This window comes from Triplophysa dalaica, chromosome 4, assembly GCF_015846415.1.
Source record: "Triplophysa dalaica isolate WHDGS20190420 chromosome 4, ASM1584641v1, whole genome shotgun sequence".
NCBI classification, from domain to species: Eukaryota; Metazoa; Chordata; class Actinopteri; order Cypriniformes; family Nemacheilidae; genus Triplophysa; species Triplophysa dalaica.
The window spans coordinates 26,404,416-26,420,782 of record NC_079545.1 but is presented as its reverse complement, the minus strand read 5'-3'; the positions used below and the strand labels follow the sequence as shown (position 1 = coordinate 26,420,782).

The window sequence follows — 16,367 nt, the reverse complement described above, 5'->3', positions numbered from 1 at the left end:
GTTTACGAGTAGCTGGAGAATTGACTATTCATGACACGAGCACAGATTTGGAAAACCGTTTTGGAATGCACCTCTGATTCCAGATCTTCTCTATTTTTGGAATGCATTTCATCTGTTAAAGCCCATCTGTAACACCACAACCATTTTTAAAAAGCACGCACATTCGCCAAAGTAGTCTCCAAACATTCTTAAAATTACTTCTTAAAATCAACACACGATGTCTAAACGACGTCCCTGGAACATTATTATGCTGCTATGACCTTTCAACTTCAAGAATTTGAAAATAAACTCGGCTCCAGGCTCAATAGAAGAGCACAGTCTTCTTATCTACGTTTTCTATTTTTGAGAGTTGAGTAAAACGCCAACTAAAATCACAGTGAAACTGACCATAAACACAAAACTGGTTTTGTTCGTGCCAGTTGTCTATTTCAAATCCAATCGCAAAAACATTTTCAAAGATTTGCTATTCTGTCCCACTTCTTCAGTGTAGTTCATCTTCATATCTGCCATGTATGTAAGAGAGTCAATCCCAAAAGGCCTTCTAAATACTAATTATTTGTCTGACACCACTGCCATCTAGAGGCCTGTAGAGGTATGCTACGAATAAATGAAGGAATGAGCACATTTTCAACATGCAAATCATGGAATACAACAATAAAATCATTTTTAATTCAATTGAAACAATAAACGGAAGACAATTTGATGTAGAAATATAATTTCCTAATGAATCAAGCTCCCTACATATTCACTTCTAACTCAAACATAACAGGGGAAAAATACACCTTAAGAATTTAACAGTCCCTTTGCATCATGGCATTCCACAAAAAAATAAAAGCATGTATGAAAGAAACTGTGGCAACATGAATCAGAGGGAGAAGTACCCCGTCTCTTTTCTCTCAGAGATCTATGTCTTTTTCTATACAGTGACAGTCGGTCACCCTTTCTAACAAACTGCAACACTTGTTTCAGTGAAAATAAAAATTAGAATTCATATTTGTTCATGAATTATTGCAGCGTTTATTGTTAATAGCTTTCCAATGGTAATTCTCTTCTTAAAATTCATGTGGCCTCATAATCTTCAGTTAATATTTGAGAATGCACTTCTGTCCTCTAGTGACTCTCCATCTTAAATGACAAATGTTATATGGCTTGGGCAGAGGGAGGTATGCTACTGCGCTAGTTCCATTTCAAAATGCAACGGCTGTTTGTTAACATTCAATCAAATCATGGCGAAAACCGCAAGATCACCCATTCTTTCTCTTTTTCTCGTTCGAAATTCAATTTCATTAGCGAATGCATTAAAATATGGAAATAAAAACGACCGCAAATTCCGGTTCACGGGGACTTTAATACGTTTTCGTTGTGACCTTCTGTCCACAATTCATAATCCGAGAACATTTTTAAACGCTTCTGCAAATCTTTTAGTTACCCACACCAACATCCCTACTTCATTGTCCACTCAGTGAATAGTCAGTAAAAATTGGCAGGACATTATAAGGCGGAAATAAATAAACCTTTGGAAAAACTAGTGGACCAAGAGCTTTTTTAAAACAAACACTCCACTACGTTTTCGTGTGCTTTTATGAAGTATTAGTTCATTTTATTGCAGAGTATTCGTATAGGCAATGTCCTAATCATTTGCTTCTCATAAAGATTTGTATTTACTGTAAAGAGAAAATAAAGAGTTCCCAAAATATTTAACATGTAATAAATGCACATATTTTTTCAGTGTAATACTAGAAACACAGCTAGACAGATTTAAAATAAACATTTAAATAAAACAATGTGCTAAATGTTTCAAATGAACTGCATTGGAGCCAAAGAAAACATTTTGTAGAAACCTTAAAGGCTCTCCGTGTTGACAGACACCACAGGAATGTTTTAGACACGAGCTACAATTTTCTGACACTAAACACATCTTGCCAGTCCTAATTAGAGCTGCATTTAAAGGCTAAAGGTTTTTGTTTGGCTTAACCACTTGAGCTTGCTAGGCTATAATGTGCTAATGAGAAAGGGCCCATTCCAGGGGCGGATTAGGGTGGAAAATGCATGGAATGGGCAATCTTTCCAACTTGGCATACAACGGACATTAACCCCCTAAAGGAGCATTTAGCTGCAGATGGGACTTGTACAAAACATATACAAAAAACAATGGAGTTTTAGCATAGGTACATTTCAGGTCACCTATGCTTTATCAAAGAAGTTACATTGCATTAAATTAAACACTTGAGAAATGTTTACTTCATCGTGAGTGTCCCACCACGTCTTACGACGGCGTTTTAGTGTCACGTTAAAAATAAAAAAATCCACGATTTCGAGAATAAAGTCGAAATGTTATGAGAATAAAGTCGAAATTTTACGAGAACAAAGTCGAAATGTTACGAGAACAAAGTTGAAATGTTACGAGAACAAAGTCGAAATGTTACGAGAACAAAGTCGAAATGTTACGAGAACAAAGTCGAAATGTTACGAGAATAAAGTCGAAATGTTACGAGAATAAAGTCGAAATGTTACGAGAATAAAGTCGAAATGTTACGAGAATAAAGTCGAAATGTTACGAGATTAAAGTCGAAATGTTACGAGAATAAAGTAGAGTAGAAATGTTACAAGAATAAAGTCGAAATGTTACAAGAATAAGACGAAAAGTAACGAGAATAAACTCGTCGTAATACGTATTTTGTTTACGTGAAAGTTGTAGTTTAAGAGTTCTTAGTTCTTAGTTCATGTCTGATTTTTTTTTCTGAATAAATTCAGTTTCCTACATGATTTTTTTTTTATGTGGGACTAAAACGCCGTCGTAACGTCTAATCGGAAAATTAAAAAAAAAAAATCCCTATTCTTCAAAACGCTATGGGTTCCTACAATCCTATGAGGCCACATCCACTGCTATTCCTTCATCCAGAACCAGCACAACAAAGACCATGAGCACCCTCCGTAAACTTGCGGGAAATCATTCATCTGCTATGCCTTCAATCGAGAGAGCAACCGTAAAGGAGGTAACAATACGTTTCAGGGAGGTTCTCTGACACGCTTAATAAACTTTACAATAGATGCCAAAATAATAGCCAAAGTGCAGGAAAGCAACAGTCGGTTCTCGACACCTCAATGCTTCCAGCTACCCTCCCAAAAAAAACTGATGATTGCTAAATGAACACGACAAAAGATCTTGTTCACGGAAGACTTTCTGTGCGTCACCTGAATATGCTGATCCACTGTTTATGCATGGCCATCTGTTAGCCGGTGACTGGACCAGCTGTCTCGGGTCAGGAATCAGGAAAGCATCTCTGCAAGCCGGTCTCTACGCAACTAGTCTTTGTCTCTGGTTGCAGAGATGCTCCAGTGGGACTTGACATTGTGGCCATGAATGATTAAATGGCTCGCTCAGATATTCACGCTGATATTAAGAGTAGCAATAGGGCATGATCTTATCAGCAGGAAATGAGAGATGCTCTTAAGGGCAAACTGACTTGCAGAAGGAATATATTCCCATAGGTGATTGATAAGCTGTACAATGCTATCTCGGAATGAAAGTTCTGAGGAGAGCATCCTGCCAAGCAAACGATAAATTAATTAAACCCCTGCCCTGACAATTCTGTCTATGAGAACTTACATTTACATTTAGGCATTTGGCAGATCCTTTTATCCAAAGCGACTTACATTGCTTTATCCTATATATTTTACCTAGGTACTGTATGTGTAATCCCCTGGGATCCGAACCCACAACCAATGCTCTTACACCTGAGCTACAGGAAAGCTTATTTGATATATATATATATATATATATTACTAATAGATGTCTCTTGTCCGAAACAGATATTTAATCAGGACAGTGAGCCCAAAGCCAGCAGATTCAATTCAATTGTTGTTGTTGACATAACAAACATCAACACTTTCTTCCATTTTGGGAATTTAGGATATACTGGCAGTGTGTGGGAGAAAGACAGATAACAGTGTTGTCACGCTGAAGTGATTTGTCTCACCACACAGTTGAGGAAGACCAACCGAGGATCCCATCTGGGTTAGGCATGACTACAAGAAGCTTGTTTGAGGAAAGCCCCACATTTACATACACACAAACACACACACACACCCCTTTTTCAATCCATCCCATTTTCCCCAAACAATCTGTTGGCCTGTCAAGGCACTAAAGCAAGCTCTGTTAAACCTCTTATGACTAGAACGAATGCAGAAGACACAATCTGGGAGTAGAAATTTTAATTGCTTCCTCTATGACAATCGAGGCACAAACAGGGTGAACAATGGGAGGCACAAATATTTTGACAGGGTCTTGACTTTCTTCCTATAAGACCAATGCAAACGTTTTTACTTTTTTTTTACATTAACTATTTATATTACCACCCATATGCACACTTCCTAAATAAGTCCCCAAAGGCAGACATGAAAAGAATCAAGTTAGATTACGAAACAAGATAAATGACTGAAATAATTGCATTTACTAGATTAAGACTGTGTGTTTGAATGAATATGCTGTTTGTATTGTGTCCTTTAGTGTAAGTGGACCCTTGTGTGTGGATAAACACAGTTCTTGAATGCTGTGGTTGATTAGATGTCAACAGCATCTGCGCAAGTATTCACAAATCCAGCATGTTCACAAAAGGCCTCTGTCTGACGATTCATATACAAGCAGCTAAAGTAAAACCACAAACAACAATTCCATTAAATCAACATCTTGTTTATATATATTACTTTGCTTGTGGAATCTGGGCAAACTTAGCATGGTTTTCAAATAGACGTGTGATTTGAAGACAACTAACCAAGGAAAAACTGAAACATTATGACCTGCCATATTCCAATTTTCCTTAAACACTTAAAGTAAAGAGGTAGAGATTATTATCAGCGGCAAAAAAGAAAATCACCTGTAGGCAGGTTTTGAGAGTTCATATCACCAAATAAATCACACACCAGTATGAAACCCCTTTAAGGCCCGATTCACATTTTGCGTGCATATAATCATAGACGCGTGGCATTGCCCGGAAATAGGGGGCGACGCAGTCTCGATTCTCTATTTTCTTTTTATGTCGCATCGAGATGAAACAAATCTCAGCGTTTCGGAAGCCGCAAGTGCACCGCAGGTATTGTGACAAGAACCAACGAGCCAATGTAGACAAGCTCAATGAAAATGGAGAGACAGATGATCACAGCATAACTAAATCTAGAAGCAGAGCTTTTGCAAGGTATCTTCTAGGCCGACAGAATAGCACAAAGTCCAGGCGCTTTGGAAAAAAGGAGAACACAGTGCAGCTCGCGTTTCGCAGCGCGAAATGTGTATTGGGTCTATCCCCTCATTTACACTGCACGTGTGTGCGGTCTGTTACGGCTCCGGCGAGTTATTGTTCCGTTATCAATGTGGTACCAATTTGCCTGTCCATATTTGTATGATTTTTGGGGTTGTCTGTTTGTCTAGTATATTGATGTGTTCATTGCTATGAGTCATGTTTTGTTCCCATTAAAAAAATATTATTATTATCATTATAGTTAAACGATATTTTACCACAAAATAACCATGGTTTTGATCGAGGATGAACCTCCTGTCGTCCCTTATGGTCTTATGTCAGGGATATGTGACCGTGAAATACGACTCGAAATATTCTATATTTACATGATTTTTTTGTTGTTTATTTTGTATTTGCTGTCCATCAAAAATAGACTAGAAGCCTATCTTTAGAGAAGCAGCGCGAGGAGACGCTTTTGGGGCCACTTTTGAAATGTGCTGCGGAGCGTCTGGTGTAAACACAAGCATTGACTAGAATGACTGTGATCACACGCGTGCATTGTAAATTATGGGGAAGAGACTGTTTTGACATTTAAAGAATGAAAATGAAACACAACCAGTCACCATCTTAAGGAATGTATAACTACACAAATGAAGAAGCAGCTGGTGTAGTTCATGAAACACAAATTATATGCACAACACTATGAATTTAACTGTCCCCTTCAGCTAAAGCAGATTCTGCACATGGACAGGATGGATCCCGTTTACTGTAGTTTATGTTCAGACGTGTTATTTACACCTAACTGAGCTTACAGCTATGACAAGCCTTTTTAAAACATTTTTGTGTTCACATCACAGCTTATCAAATAAGACATATGCAAAGTACCATTTTCAAGCAAAATGTATACATTATCCTCTTGACAGAAAAACTATGCGTTTGGTAAGCGTCTGTTCAAGATAAACATGCCTTAAATCAGCTTTAAACTAACGTCTTTAAGACATCATCATCCAACATTATCGTATACTTCATACATTATGAGAATATACTGCTCAACACAATAATAAGTTTGCGGTTTGGTTATTTATTCTGTATTAGAGCACACGTGAATATTAGCCCGTCAGCTAATGACCGAGAGAGAGAGAAGACAATAAGCTACTGATGTTGATGAATCAACGTCAAAGAATCAAAATCTGGATAAAATGTGATTTTATAATGGCTAAAAAACCATTGTCTATATATATTAAATTCGCAAAGATTTTGCTTATTAATATGCATGTTTGTATAGTTTCTGACCAACAATATTAAAATGTATCAAAAAACACCAAATAGAGTCTTTATTTTCTTTATTTCTTTAGCATTATTTATTATAAATATATATATATATATTTATCCTACATTACCTTTTATTGACTGAAGAACTGATGTGTGTGTCTGTGTTCAGTTTGGCTGACTGTACGTGCAACCATGTGACGTCATTGAGAAAGAACATGGCGGCCTCCGTAGGTCAAAATAACTTTTACATTTAGTTTTTTTTAAAGGAATTTTTAAATATTTGATGTGTTTCTAATGACAAATGCAAGTAGAGTGAGGCTATTACAACGTATTAACCCATACCCTGGGTTCCTTTGAAGTAACCTTTTCAATAAAATTCATATAGATCAATCGATCATACACGTTCTGTAATGTCTCCAATTATAAAAAAAGGCAGATCTGTCAGCACTTGATCATGGATCACGCTGCTTCACTCATGGGAAGAAAAAAAACATACAAGTTACCATATTTTTGCAGAAAACAAAAACGTACATAAAATAAAGTGGACCAACTATAGAATACAGTTTATAAGAACTTTACATATATCAGCAACTTTATAATGAACAGAAAGTCTGTCGTTAACCTTATTTGTGAGCAGGTGTTCTGGGATCTATTTTGTTCAAGGCACAGTCCGCAATCTGCATCATGCAATGCTTTCTGGGAAAGGTCGACTCTGAACAACCCCTCTGATTTAATCTCATTGTTAGAACACTGACTCCAGCTTTTAAAAGACAAACATCAATGACAGTTTGTTTGTCATTTGATCCAGATTACATATTTCTCCACTGTCCATTTAAGTTTATAAACCCAAATAATTATCATGTGAAATAACAACAACCTAAGATAAGTTCACTCTTTGGGAAGACCAGCCTCCTACTGACAGTGATTTTGTGTTTGTTTATAGTGCGAGGGGTCACAGGGTCATGAGGTTGTAATAATAGCAAGCACACCCTCCTGCAGAAAATGCTGTGAATTGTGTGGAGAACACTGGAGCTTTGGTTTCAGCAGGAAGTTGAAAGCTGTGAAAAGTGAACTTTGGTGGGAAACAGACAATGGCGTTGTGACCCTTTAAGTCACTTTATAGAAACATCAAAGTGAGAATCCCACAGAGAATCTGATCTATCCCTGTAATTACAGGAGCTGAGAATTAAATCTGGATCTGGATAAGATCTCAAAATCCAAATGTGGACCTAGTTAAACAAATAATTACTAATAATTAAAGCAAATAATGACTTGTCATGACGTAATGGCGTTTCATTTTGGGTCTACAAAGCAGCGACTTGTAACTTTTTTTGGTAAAATGTAAAAAATATGTTATTAAGAAAGAACACAAGACATCAAACAAGCGTAGGGCGACCAAAAGTGGCATCCGACAATGCCTAGTGTAACATCGCCATAAACCATGACATAGTCATCCTCTTTAGCCACATAATGTTTGGATCTTAAGCCAGAGAGAGACTACTGCCAGGGCTTGACATTAAGGATTGTCATGTGGTTGTCCTTCGGAAAAGTAAATTTGTCATTCACTTGTCCGAGTAAATATTTTACTTGTCCGAAGATTAAAAAAAAAAAAAAATCATTTGAAGTGTCAGATTTAAACTGGCAGTTGCAAGTTATGGAATCTCTCAATTTCATGAAAGCCGACTTCATTACTTTCTAACAAAGTTTATCTTTATTAAAATATAAATAAATATTTTTATTTCGTTAAAATTATGAAAGTTTTGCCTATTCTGCAAGGGGTATGAAACCTATAATCAGAACTGTAGTTTAGGATGCTTTTGCAGATTCTCAGAGGCAGTGAATCACAAATTGCCGTTTGCATTAATTGCCCGTTACAGTTAATATAAGGTTTATATGAAATAAATGCCATTCAAATTCCATGTAATCACTTTGGTAATCTAAAATACCTTTCAGATTTAACTGTTATTTGATTAACACCATTTAAATGTAATGACATACAATTGCTTAAATGCGTAAATAAGTTACATGTATTTCGTTACTCCCTGCCCTGCTTAAAACAAATATGTTCGCTGAACTTCATCGCGATTAGTTTTGCTGTAAACGTCTCAAATATTTTTTTGTTTGTCCTCAGACTTGTTTAAATCCATCACAGCAAATAGCACATACTAAGTAACACGCTCATGTTGTGGGCGTCTACTCATCAATAACAAGCGCTAAAATGAGATTTGAGGGAGGGGAAAACAGGAGAGTCATAATCTCACGGGTAGGCAGATTTTGATACGATACCAACATGGGAGTCAGGCGCTATAACAAGTGGGCTAAAGACCAAAAGCTAAAGCATCTGCATTTTTTATCTAGTCATCACACTGTGATCTATGAGAGAACACTGTTTTACCTCGTCTAGCCGCTGTCTGCCACAATACCTAACATTATACAGACAACAGCAAGAAACTGTGCTGTGCTAAGGGACCACACTGGTGATGTCATAGCTTTAAAAATGAGGAAGAAGCATCCACATATCAAATGTCTTGATAAATTATTGAAAAGTTAGTTAAAGGTGAAAGTCTACCAAGTCTTGCATAACATACAGTGTAGGCTTCAGTTTGGCTTGTGAAATCCCAGCATTTTTCCAGACATCCACTGTTGCTTAGGGAGACAGAACATGTGAAGATATCTACTGTGGTATTCTGTGGATAAAACATACTTTTACATGTGCCACTGACAGTGTCATTTAAATACATGTATACATACAGTATGTAAACCCTATGTGCTTGTTCACAAATCCTTATGCGAACACCCTGAATATTACGGAAGAGCCTGACTAAAATATCCTTCCTTTGGGGTTAGAAATGACTTTAGAAACACATTTAATGGAAACTTCATCATCAGAAAGGATTGGTCAACTCAATGAATTTATCTATTAAAAAATGCAGACCGATATCATCCTTAATACTGTATTGGCTACCATAAAAATAGGCCGCGTTGATGTAGGCATATGTTCATTTCAATAATCAAAACAGATGGTTGTGAATTTTTCTTTCAGTAAACATTAACTTTTTTAATTTCTCTCAAAGCACAAAGTATGTGCAAAAAGATACATTAGAAGGCGGAATCTGGATGGAAATTTGGTTACCTAGGTGAACCTGCCCCCATTAGTGAAAACAGAAACCTGAGAGGCCTGTTATGAACTGGGCTTTAGGTCTTCAGATGATGGGCTCAGACAAGCGAAGCCCTGAACCCAATACAGGCAGCATGCTTGTTTTAAATAAATACTAAACAGTACAATGAAATTGAAAATAAAACTGTGTAGCTACGGAAAACAAAGAAATAAAAGACAATGTGTAGGATCAGGTTGGCTATGCATCTTCATTTTAATGTTTTATCTGATTTTGAGACTTTTAATGAAACTTCAAAGTGTGAAATGAATCAATATTTAGTGCATATGCAATATGTGTTATCAATAGATGTTTAATAAGCCACATCTGAAGTGAGCGCTTATCTGTTTTTAAAGTTATATGTTTGGGGCTTTTATGCCTTCAAAGACAGTACAATGGAGAGTAGACAGAAAGTCCTTATGGAGAAGACAGGGGAGCGGGAACGCCAAAGGACTCCAGAAAAAGGGAATCGAACATGGGTCGCCGCGAGCACACTGGCGCAATTTGTCGGCACACTAACCATTGCCTGAAAGTGTTTAAGCAATGAAATGGGTGTTCACAGAGTGAAATGCAACGACAAAAGGAGGTCATTCATTTTCAATGAGAGTTTTGCAGAATTTCAGTTTATGCAAATAAGCAGAAAAGTGATGCATCAACTACCAGCGGACCTGAACACTAGGCCACGTGATCCAATGTCTGACTAGTGCAGGTAGGTTTGCCAACTTCAATCCTTACAATAAAGGAAGCAACATGGCCTTCAGTTTCAGTTTGCTTTGTTTTTTATAATAACTAACTAACTAGCAAACATTTATTCTTTTAACTTGTTTACTAAAGATGCCAAAGCTTTGTTGGATGGTCGAATGTCTGTTTATTTTGAAGGGAGGTACTCAGCCAACAGCTGCAGAGAGAAAGCATGGCTTAGAGAGAACATAGCCTGATGTAAATCTAGCAGACATCTCTAATCCCCACGATAGCACTGCCGATAGAGGCTGCAGGTCCGGCTATTAAAGGCGGTTTATGTTATACTTCAAGCTTGTTCAACTTTAAGACACCATTATTGATGCTGGAAAAAAGTGAACTTAAAATACTTTCTATCCCAGTTTAATATAATTGCAATTTAACCATGTTAATCTTTTCAAAAACCATAAACACTGTCTCTGCGAAGACATGCCCAACACATCAAAAAGTCAATTGGAAAAAAATGTGTTGCAAATCTCTATTTCTTTGAATATTTTAAACAAACAATGAAAACAATGAAATGAAATAATGAAACAACAGGTAACCAACAGAGCCCAAAAGGTTATGCAGGAGTTCCCAAGCCTAGCTGACATTGAGTGGAGTAACCCAAGTCCCACAGGCAGCAGTAGACACCTTCAAGTGAAACCTGAGGAGGCCGGTGGCCAGTCAACCAAACCCTTCACAGGCCTCCAGCTTGCCACAAGACTTTTTGAGCTGATTTGCAAATGCCATGTGACAAACAACCCCAGAACCACAGAAAAGAAAGAATCATGACATTCTTAAATGCCTGATGGCACCATACGAATGTTTTATCCCAATGGGCAAGGGTGTAAATGTCCATCTGTGTCCAAAAGACCATCTACATCACTGTCTTAAGAAAGATGTCAAATATTTGTAGTTTCGCCAAAGCAGGCTGGCAAATATGGAGAGGACTCAACTGAGCAAAGACTGCCACATACCATTCTTAGTCTTTCACATCCAAGACTATTTGGCATTTGCCTTTTCTTTCCTTAGACCTGCCTGTTCCTGCCCAAAATCTTCAGCAAAGCATTCGTCAACTCTGCACTTCACTGCATTCCATTCAGTTCTGAACATTAGAAACCAGTGTGGGACAGATCATGGGAGGTCATCTATTCTTCAGTTCAACAGGCCTTCAGTTAAGGACAGGAATCCTGGTTTAAAGAAGTCAGTGGATAATGAATAAATGGGCATTATGCTCTGTGCCTTTACTTTTATACCATAGTGTCTACATGATCTCCATCACGAGCCATCAAAATAAGCTATTTTCACATTGACACAGGTTCAATTGAACTATATCCACAATCAAACACACACAGTTAACATGTTGTCTTCCAAAGCAAAATACTTTTATCTTTTTGCACACAAAAAAGGTATTGAAAATGATCATATAAAGAGTTAAGCTCTTTTTTTCTGAAATATGCATGTTTCTTGCAAATGCAGGGTCTGTAGATGAAAAGGACAAAAGGACCTCTGTGTTAAACAAATGACACGCTGACAAAGTAGGAGTTTTTCATCTGCACAGACCAACAGCAGTTGTAAAATGACTGCATCTTTGTTTCGAGCAAGTTTTTGCTGTCTGAACAGATCTTTACGACGCTGCTGATGAGAAGATTGCACCAAAGTTTCACAAAAAGAGACGTAACAGAATTCACTTGATAAGTTGTGGATCGTTGTCATTATTTTTAATTGAAGTTTATTAAACAGATTTCAGGAGGGACATTGGTGTCATGCAACCAATCCAGTCATAACGAGAAAAAGTCCATGCCATCCTTCATCTCCGTCATGTGACAGTTTTGTAACATCTCTTTCTGAGATATGACTAAATGTAAATACAAATGTAGATATGACCAAGGCATTAGACGTTATTTGAAGTAATGCGTGACAATATCTAAGAGAACAAAAATGTTTTAAAAGAGAAACAATGAACTAAGTTGAAAAAACAAAACAAAAATAGCCAACTTGTATTGTTCATGTTCATCCATGCACAACACAGTAAACATGATCAAATAAGTACATTTGGTTAAGCAACCTTATAACTGTAATACTGTAAACTGTAAAAAAATGTCTCATTACAATATTACTGGCATGGGACAAATAATGCCGGGGCAGTTCCATTCCTTGTCTGAGACTTGATGAAATAACTTGATCTTTTTTTTCTACATTTTCCTGGAATGCTTCAAGCTATATGGAACAAATGTCAGATGACCAGGTGTTCTTCGTAATCCAGTTTTTTGGACTGGGTGCCAGAAAGCAGGATGTTATTCAATCTGTCCATTCAGAGGGACAAGGAAAGGGCGATTCTGAAAAGCTGTTTCAGTCTACGACCCAATACTAAGAATTTAGTACCAGCCACCTACTTCAAGAATTTCATGTAATACAGGTTTGACCATTGAGGTACTTTTCCTTCATTAAGTTCAATTTTCTTTTAATTGCTTTTCTCTTTTAATTACTTTTCTTTCACACATCACTGCTAAAATGAGTTAGGTCACATAAAATTTGAGTTTTTTTAAAGCTTTTTCAATGCTAAAGGCAAAACTGTGGAAAAGCATAATTACTTCGAAACTACAGAGAAATAGGCTCAGCAAAACTGGAAAAAACTATCTCTGGCAGAACTAACTACTAACAGCATCCAGGGAATAAAAGGATGCATACTAGTTCAAACACAACAAGTAAATTACTAGATCATTTGTAAATATCAAACAAAAAACACCTCAAACAAAACATAATTTGGAGCTTATGAGTGCCATATGAATAAGAGCCATGTAATGGACCCTAAATCAACTGCAGAACATACAGTCAACAAGAAGGAAAGACTATATAGAGACCAAAAGCTTCATTTAAGTTACATTAACTGATAACAAAATTATCAAATTTACATGCTCTTTCCACAAACACAAAGTCCACAGACCAAGCTGTTGTGACATCAAATCCATGTCATTACAGAACTCAGTGTCATTAACATTCTCAATGCAAACAACTCCTATATTCCACCAGGAAGTCATAAAAATGACTTCTACAGTATGTTGAAGGGATAAAAAGAACCATTAACTGCTATGAAAAAAATGCTTATCACAAAACCGTTATTATAATGAACTTAACTGTGTGTGTAACTTTAACGTAGCATGTAACTTTCCTCAAGGATCATGCTTATTTATTTATACTTATAAAATAGCTTGAAAGGTCACGGTAACCCATCCAAAATACTGTGTAAGATTCTCCATGCTAGAGATGGTTGGTAGGCTTTGACGAACGGCACAGAAGGTAGATTAGATTTGCAAACAGTTCTAACCAAGCAGCAAACTGGAAGTAATTTCCTCTGTACAAACAGGCAGCGGCAGTGTGGCTTTTACAGCCTGAAAAAAAGACATAGGTGACAGTTCCCTTCACCATGAACGGAGCTTTGATCCCCATGTGCAAAGCTTTCTCAGCGAGTTGCAAATTGAGTGACTTCTGCCACATGTCCACAAACGCCTGGACGTTCACATATACAGTGCGTTTCCAGATGCCCTTCCAAACAGCTAGGATTGAAGTCCATTACGGAATCGGTGGTGTTGATAAGAAATTCATGCTGGTAATACGCTAATACAACAGTATAAATATTTAATGGTGGGCACAATGTCTTTATACAGTAACTCTATCTTATTTTTTTCAAACTGATATATTGCCAGTGCCACACAGTCTATTGTACAATCAGCTATTATGTGTAAAAGATCTGAAATTCATATTTACATTCCTAGAACACATCAGTAAACTGGCACATCTAAAACATCGCCACTCACGATCGGCACTCGGCTATTTGCTTTTAAGAGAAGTTCATGCCTTTTTACTTTTAACAATAAGAATTGCTATGAAGAGAAAGGATAAATGCAGACAGGGTCTCACATCGTTTAATACGGTCTTTCATTATGTCACTGGTGAAAGGATGCTTTGGAACACTTTCATCTCTCTTTGAACAACTGGGACTGCCTCCAAAAGATGTCTCAGCACCACAAAGCTCTCCTCCATTCACAGCCACACACCAGAACAGTCGACACCCTGTGGATGTGCCAATTTTCCTCTGGATTACCCCCTCACAAAGTTTACTATCAGAAGTTTAATATGGTTCAAGCCTTTGGTCACGTACTCGCACAAGTTCAACTGGAATACATCCACAGGAATCCACCGCAGAAGAACTCAAAATTGTTTGCTGTTGAAAAAATGGGGGCATGTATCCAAGAAAAGACATTGAAAGGGAAGAGGACTGCCTTGTTTCAGATAAACCAGAGGATTCATTTCAGACTGTGATGATATTTTAGGATGATAACAATATTTTTCACTAAGACATAATAATGTTGTTGTGATATGATCTGCACGAGACCTCAAGTTAAGATTCAGTGAAAGCCATTTATTGGATCTAGGCTGTATGCAGCACTCGAATTGAAGGGGGACTGGTGGGCTCCGGCCCCCAATAAGGCGTGAGGGACCCCCTTTAGAAGTAAAAATTGACTTTGGGGGGACCTCAGATATTTGTATTGGAGTAAAATTATAAAGACAAATGTGATTAAATTCATGCAATGGATGTGGTTGATTTTAATAATAAAACGATAATTTATATTCAGTTAGTTGTCATGTCTCTTTAAATTTGAAACGCCCCACGTCTAACGACAGCTAAGCGCAGGACAGTAAAAGAAGCCTGTTCTTCTGTGTAAGCCTGTTTTAAATATAGTACTATAGTTATGCATATAATAAACACAAATATATTGTGCATTTTGTATCAATTGTATATTGCGAGACTAACCCCCACCTCAAAAAAGTCTTATGAGGGGGGCCCCCCACATGTATAACACTCAGTAGCGTATATCGAAGTTATCGTGAACATCATTTTAAACTTGCTGAATTTCCACAGGAAGGGCTAACATCATAATTACGTCCTGTGCACTGACCTGAGGACAGCCTTAACATTTGTCAAACAGTTTCTGTGGGTGCTACGATCAGCTGACAACCACCACAGTTGAAATAAAATAACCAAAAAACTTTCGACTAGCGCGCAGCATCTCAAGAGCGCGTGTGTCGCACCTCAAAAACAGCCCATTTAATTAAAAACATCCTAAAATCTGTATAATAACAAAAACCTCACGAGGCAAAGTATCAACACACAACATTTAAAGAAAGCATCGGATGTTTGGCCCACACAAAGCTGACCCTGTTAACCATTAAAATGTCCCTGCAATCTATCTTATCTTGCTGAGGAGAAGTAACAAGAGCCGCGCGACCAATTCTCCAACAACAATCGTGCTCACGTTTGCATGCATGCTCGTACACCATAACATCACATTTCATATTTTCTACATCGTTGTCACTAAGAATTGCTCTCTCTATATACTGAAAGGACAAAAGTCCACAGCTCACTATCTTGTAAAAAGGCGCAACGTGTTACACATACCTGTTGGATCAAGTTCCGCGCACGCGTTGAAGTAAAAAATAAAGTCTAGTTTATAAATACGTGGCCAGCGGTTTGATCCAAGGAACAATGAATTACCGTTTTCCAAAGAAGCTTGTTTACACCTCTCTGTCCCGTTCCTGCGTTCCCTTTGTAAAACTCCCGGTGAATTGTCGTGTTTATGCTCATGCGCAAAAGACAAGCAAGGATCGTGGCGCACCAGACCCGCGCGCCCAATGGATGTTCCCTGACGTGAGAGCGTGACGTGCAAATAACTAAGTACACAAAGACAGGTGCTCCACTTACAGCGTACTATATAAGCAAGTCCACTTTATATAAGGAAAGGTTACGTTCAAATCAAAGTTATTGAATGTGCTGTCAGTAGTCCAAGTTAAATACGATTTTATAAACTGATTTAATACCTGGAGAGAAGTAGGTGATGTTTATAGGTCAACAATGTTGATGAACTTGATTGCAATGATGTAGTTGTTGTTTTATAAAATTCTACAGTCTTTAGGAGAATTTACC

General features: G+C 37.5%; 1 protein-coding gene across 5 annotated transcripts in view; it reads right to left on the bottom strand.

The window, feature by feature from the left end:
* The window catches only part of kank1a (KN motif and ankyrin repeat domains 1a), a 42,776-nt gene extending 26,762 nt beyond the window's left edge, over positions 1 to 16,014 (bottom strand). For 2 of the 5 annotated variants that reach the window (XM_056745749.1, XM_056745751.1), the window contains exon 1: positions 15,843 to 15,995. The gene's annotated coding sequence lies outside the window, so the exon portion shown is untranslated. Of the gene's footprint in view, positions 1 to 15,842 lie in introns of all 5 variants that reach the window. The other 3 variants (XM_056745746.1, XM_056745750.1, XM_056745748.1) reach the window with 2 other exon arrangements.
* Positions 16,015 to 16,367: the final 353 nt, after the last annotated feature.